We start from the raw sequence: 6,705 nt of genomic DNA on the forward strand, positions 1-6,705 counted from the left end.
CTAAACCTGTTTCTTCCACCATTATTAAAGCCTTGTTGGGGCTTTTGATCCTTCCATGAGAAATTTGGATGATTTCTCCATGTTGAGTTATAGGTGTTTCCATAAGGTTCACCTAAGTAATTTACCTCTGCTATTGCAGGGTTCTCAGGATCATAGGCTTCTTCTTCAGAAGATGCCTCTTGAGTACTGTTGGATGCAGCTTGCATTCCATGCAGACTCTGAGAAATCATATTGACTTGCTGAGTCAATATTTTGTTCTGAGCCAATATGGCATTCAGAGCATCAACCTCAAGAACTCCCTTCTTCATAGGCGTCCCATTGCTCACAGGATTCCTTTCAGAAGTGTACATGAACTGGTTATTAGCAACCATGTCAATGAGTTCTTGAGCTTCTGCAGGTGTTTTCTTTAGGTGAATGGATCCACCTGCAGAAGTGTCCAGTGACATCTTTGATAGCTCAGATAAACCATCATAGAATATATCCAGGATGGTCCATTCTGAAAGCATGTCAGAAGGACACTTTTTGGTCAACTGTTTGTATCTTTCCCAAGCTTCATAGAGAGATTCACCTTCTTTCTGTCTGAAGGTTTGAACATCAGCTCTAAGCTTGCTCAGCTTTTGAGGAGGAAAGTACTTGGCTAAGAAAGCCGTGACCAGCTTATCCCAAGAGTTCAGGCTGTCTTTGGGTTGAGAATCCAACCATAATCTAGCTCTGTCTCTTACAGCAAAAGAGAAAAGCATGAGCTTGTAGACTTCAGGATCTACTCCATTAGTCTTAACAGTATCACATATCTGCAAGAATTCAGTTAAGAACTGAAAAGGATCTTCAGATGGAAGTCCATGAAACTTGCAGTTCTGCTGCATCAGAGAAACTAATTGAGGTTTCAGCTCAAAGTTGTTTGCTCCAATGGCAGGAATGGAGATGCTTCTTCCATGTAGATTGGAATTAGGTGCAGTAAAGTCACCAAGCATCTTCCTTACATTATTATTTTCGGCTGCCATCTCCTCTTCCTGTTCGAAAATTTCTGAAAGGTTATCTCTGGATTGTTGTATTTTAGCTTCTCTTAATTTTCTCTTCAGAGTCCTTTCAGGTTTTGGATCTGCTTCCACAAGAATGTTCTTGTCCTTGCTCCTGCTCATATGACAAAGAAGAAGGCACAGAAAAATAATAATAATAATGGAGATCCTTTATACCACAGTATAGGGATTCCTGTGTGAGTGGAAGAAGAGGGGGAGACAAAGAATGTAATATAATGGAAGAAACACAACTGTGAGGATGGAAGAGAGGTGAGATGAGATGTTAGGATATGAATGAATAAATAGAATGAGATGGGGGAGGGATAATTTTTCGAAAATTATTTTGAAAAAGAGTTAGTGATTTTCGAAAATGGTTTTTGAAAAATGTTAGTAATTTTCGAAAATTTTTGAAATCAAAAATAAAAATAAAAATAATTAGTTAATTAAAAAGAAATTTTTGAAAAAAGGGGGAGATATTTTCGAAAATTAGAAAGAGAGAATTAGTTAGGTGGTTTTGAAAAAGATAAGAAACAAACAAAAAGTTAGTTAGTTAGTTGAAACAAATTTTGAAAAGATAAGAAGTTAGGAAGTTAGAAAAGATATTTTAAAAAGATATTTTTTTGAAAAAGATAAGATAAGTAGATATTTTTGAAAAAATATGATTGAAATTAGTTTTGAAAAAGATTTGATTTTTAAAATCACAATTAATGACTTGATTCATAAGAAATCACAAGATATGATTCTAGAACTTAAAGTTTGAATCTTTCTTAACAAGCAAGTAACAAACTTCAAATTTTTGAATCAAAACATTAATTGTTTATGTTATTTTCGAAAATTTGGTATAAAAATAAGAAAAAGATTTTTGAAAAATATTTTTGGAATTTTCGAGAATAACTAAGAATTTTGAAAAAAGATTTGATTTTTGAAAAAGATTTTGAAAAAGATAAGATTTTCAAATTGAAAATTTGATTTGACTCATAAGAAACAACTTTGATTTTTAAAAATTTTTGAAAAAGTCAACTCAATTTTCGAATTTGATGAGAGAAAAAAGGAAAGATAATTTTTTGATTTTTAAAATTTTTATGAAAAACATGAAAATTATGCAATGCATGAAATTTTTAGATCAAAACAATGAATGCATGCAAGAATGCTATGAATGTCAAGATGAACACCAAGAACACTTTGAATGTCATGGTGAACATCAAGAACATAATTTTGAAAAATTTTTAATGCAAAGAAAACATGCAAGACACCAAACTTAGAATTCTTTAATGCTTAGACACTAAGAATTCAAGAATGCATATGATAAACATGAAAAGACACAAAACAAAAAATCATCAAGATCATACAAGAAGACTTACCAAGAACAACTTGAAGATCATGAAGAACACTATGAATGCATGATATTTTCGAAAAAATGCAAGATGCATATGCAAGTGACACCAAACTTATGATATGACTCAAGACTCAAATAAGAAACACAAAATATTTTTGATTTTTATGATTTTCTAATTTTTTTGGAATTTTTTTTTCGAAAAATTCATTGAAAAAAGAAAAATAAGGATTCCAAAATTTTTAATATGAATTCCAGGAATCTTGCCATGTTAGTCTAAAGCTTCAGTCCAGGAATTAGACATGGCTCACTAGCCAGCCAAGCTTTCAAAGAAAGCTCCAGTCCAAAACACTAGACATGGCCAATGGCCAGCCAAGCTTCAGCAGGTGATCATGGATCAGCAGCAGGTGGATGAGCAACAACTAATTTGCTCTTGATAACAAATTGCAAGCCTCAGTCCAAATGAATTTAGACATGGCTTTACAGCCAGCCAGGCTTCACATGCTTCATGAAACACTAGAATTCATTCTTAAAATTTTGAATAAATTTTTGAAAACATTTTTATTATTTTTTTTTTTCGAAAACAAAAGAGAAATTTTTTTGAAAATATTTTTGAAGGATTTTTGAAAAGAAAACGAAAAGAAAGTTACCCAATCTGAGCAACAAGATGAACCGTCAGTTGTCCAAACTCGAACAATCCCCGGCAACGGCGCCAAAAACTTGGTGTTGTTGCCGGATCAAAACTTGGAACTGGGCACTATTGTTGCTGGACCAAAAGAGAATTTGGCACTGATGTTACCGGACCAAAAGCTTGCCGTAAACTCGAACAATCCCCGGCAACGGCGCCAAAAACTTGGTGCACGAAATTGTGATGTCCAGGCTCGAACAATCCCTGGTAATGGCTCCAAAGCTTGGTGCTTTGATCTTAATTCATAATTGTCACAACTTCAATACAACTAACCAGCAAGTGCACTGGGTCGTCCAAGTAATACCTTACGTGAGTAAGGGTCGAATCCCACAGAGATTGTTGGTATGAAGCAAGCTATGGTCACCTTGTAAATCTCAGTCAGGCAGATATAAAGTGATAATGGTGTTTTCGAATATGATATAATAAAAGAGGGATAGAGATACTTATGTAATTCATTGGTAGGAATTTTAGATAAGCGAATGGAGATGCTTTCGTTCCTCTGAACCTCTGCTTTCCTGCTATCTTCATCCAGTCAATCTTACTCCTTTCCATGGCTGGCTTTATGCAAGGGCATCACCGTTGTCAGTGGCTACATCCCCTCCTCTCAGTGAATAATATGCTCACGCACCCTGTCACGGCACGGCTATTCATCTGTCGGTTCCCGATCATGCTGGAATAGGATTCACCCTCCTTTTGCGTCTGTCACTAACGCCCAGCACTCGCGAGTTTGAAGCTCGTCACAGTCATTCAATCATTGAATCCTACTCAGAATACCACAGACAAGGTTTAGACCTTCCGGATTCTCTTGAATTCCGCCATCATTCTAGCTTACGCCACGAAGATTCTGGTTAGGAGATCTAAGAGATACTCATTCTAGCTTATTTCATGTAGAACAGAAGTGTTTGTCAGGCACGCGTTCATAAGGGAGAAGGATGATGAGCGTCACACATAATCATCACCTTCATCACGTTCTTGGGTGCGAATGGATATCTTAGAAGAGAAATAAGATGATTTGAATAGAAAACAGAAGTACTTTGCATTAATCTTTGAGGAACAGCAGAGCTCCACACCTTAATCTATGGAGTGTAGAAACTCTACCGTTGAAAATACATAAGTGAAAGGTCCAGGCATGGCCGAGATGGCCAGCCCCCTAAAACGTGATCACAGGATCAAAATACAATCCAGGATCCAAAGATGATCAAAAAGATCTAGTAAAAGGTCCTATTTATAATAAACTAGTCACTAGGGTTTACATGAGTAAGTAATTGATGCATAAATCCACTTCCGGGGCCCACTTGGTGTGTGTTTGGGCTGAGCTTAAGTGTAGCACGTGCAGAGGCCATTTGTGGAGTTGAACGCCAGTTTCTGTGCCAGTTTGGGCGTTCAACTCTGGTTTTGGATCCTTTTCTGGCGCTGGACGCCAGATTTGGGCAGAAGGCTGGCGTTTGAACGCCAGTTTACGTCGTCAATTCTTGGCCAAAGTATGGACTATTATATATTTCTGGAAAGCCCTGGATGTCTACTTTCTAACGCAATTGGAAGCGCGCCATTTTGAGTTTTGTAGCTCCAGAAAATCCACTTTGAGTGCAGGGAGGTCAGAATCTAACAGCATCAGCAGTCCTTCTTCAACCTCTGAATCTGATTTCTGCTCAAGTCCCTCAATTTCAGCCAGAAAATACCTGAAATCACAGAAAAACACACAAACTCATAGTAAAGTCCAGAAATGTGAATTTAACATAAAAACTAATGAAAACATCCCTAAAAGTAACTAGATCCTACTAAAAACATACTAAAAACAATGTCAAAAAGCGTATAAATTATCCGCTCATCAACGCACGTGCGCTTACAGTGGAAGCCCGAGCATGGACCCGGATCTTATCTCCCTACGTGCTTCCTAGCACCCATAAGTCATCCATCACGATGGACCTCGCCCTCCTTGTTTGGTGCATACTCATGGAGAGGCCAGTCAACATCCCTCTCCTCATCTGTCAAGCGATGGGTCGGGTCCATGCCAAGGGTAATCTCCCCTTTCCCACCTTGGTATCCGATTTGGTTGTTGCTGCTGGTGTCCCTTGCGAGGCTAAGGACATGAAGGCTACAATTCCGGTAAAGGACGATATTGTCCCGAGCGGGAAATATCTTCAGCCTCCCAAGGACACCACAAGCCTTGACATAGCTCCTCCTTCCACCATCCCTATCACTTCATCCGCACCACCAAAGTCAACCCATCAATTGCTTGTAGAGCTCCATGAGAAGATAGATCGGTATGAGCAGCGAAACAAATGCCGATTTGCTTACTTGAAGAAGCTTTGGAGTTGTGTTAACCCGCCTATGGAAGAGCCCGACATTTCCACATCTGATTAGGACAACAGTGAAGCAAGCACTCAAGGCACGGATAATGGAAGTGGCGACCCGATCCCCCCTTTGCGTATCACCATTGGCACGGAGGACTGTGCAAACTTCTAAGTGTGGGGAGGTCGGTTACCGACTTTCGTAGGTATTCTTTTCTTTTCAACACCTATGATTTTGATTTTTCTTTTGTTAGTTAGAATAGATTGCATGGTTAGCTTTTGCACTTGAATACTTTTTGCATATTAGGACTACTTGGTTAGGGCACCCTACCAATTTGAACATTTTTGTGTTAATCTTGCTTGAAGAATGTATTTTGGAATATGGTTGTTGAGCTAAGAATACAAGCTTGTGAGACTTGAGCCTAATTGTATGGTTACATCTTATAACCACTTATTTTTGTTTTTATGTGCATTGTTCTCTTTCTATGATTGTGATCCTTGATTTTGTTCGATTCTTTATGCCCATTATTCCATGTAGACATGCAGTTATATGATTGAGGCCATCATTTCATTTAGCTCACTTACCCAAATAGCCTACCTTTCATCAACCATTGTTAGCCAACTTTGAGCCTGTGATAAACCCCTTTGTTCTTAATATTAGCACATTACAAGCCTCTAAGCAAAAAACAACAATTGTCCTTATTTGGATCTTTGATTAGCTTAGGCTAGTGTGTGTCTGTCATTCAAGTGTGGGAAAACTTGGGACATTGGTTGAGGTAAAAGGGTGTTCAGAATTTTTATTGAAGATCTTGGGAATTGGGCACATATTCATGCATTAAATACGAAGCCATGTGCATTGATGCTCGTGTATATGTTTGTAGTTTGAAAACAAAAGAGAAAAGAAGAAAAAAAATATACAAAGGAAAATAAAAAAAAAAGAGAATAAAAAAAGAAAAAAGAAAAAGAAAAGAAAAAAGAAAGAAAAGAAAAAGACAAGAATAAAAAGGGGACAAAATGCCCCAAAGTAAAGTTCAATAATAGTCAATGCATATGGGAAATGATAAAGAAAAGAAAATGCATGAATATGTGAAGAAGAGAAGAATGGGTAGTTAGGCTTATATTAGATTTCTATAGGTTGTTATATAGGTTAGGTGGGAAGCTTATCTTGATCAAAGATTCAAATCTTGAGCTCACTTAGCTATGTATAACCTTACCTTGACCCTAACCCCATTACAACCTATGAAAAGACCTCATAATAGGTGTATGCATGTATTGGATAATTGTTGATTGTTAGATGACAAACAAATTAGCCGTCTAAGAAATGTATAATCAAGCTTGTGGTTCAATACTATCCCGTCAAGGACTCACAAGAACCCA

General features: G+C 37.4%; 1 non-coding gene across 1 annotated transcript; it reads left to right on the forward strand.

The window, feature by feature from the left end:
- The first annotated feature begins 500 nt into the window (after nucleotides 1–500).
- LOC148544500 (small nucleolar RNA R71) lies at nucleotides 501–608 on the forward strand. The gene has a single exon (XR_015901599.1). It is a non-coding gene; the product is annotated as a small nucleolar RNA R71 (small nucleolar RNA).
- The last annotated feature ends 6,097 nt before the right edge of the window (nucleotides 609–6,705 follow it).

Source organism: Arachis ipaensis, chromosome B9 (genome assembly GCF_059453495.1).
Source record: "Arachis ipaensis isolate K30076 ecotype BB chromosome B9, ASM5945349v1, whole genome shotgun sequence".
Lineage (NCBI taxonomy): Eukaryota > Viridiplantae > Streptophyta > Magnoliopsida > Fabales > Fabaceae > Arachis > Arachis ipaensis.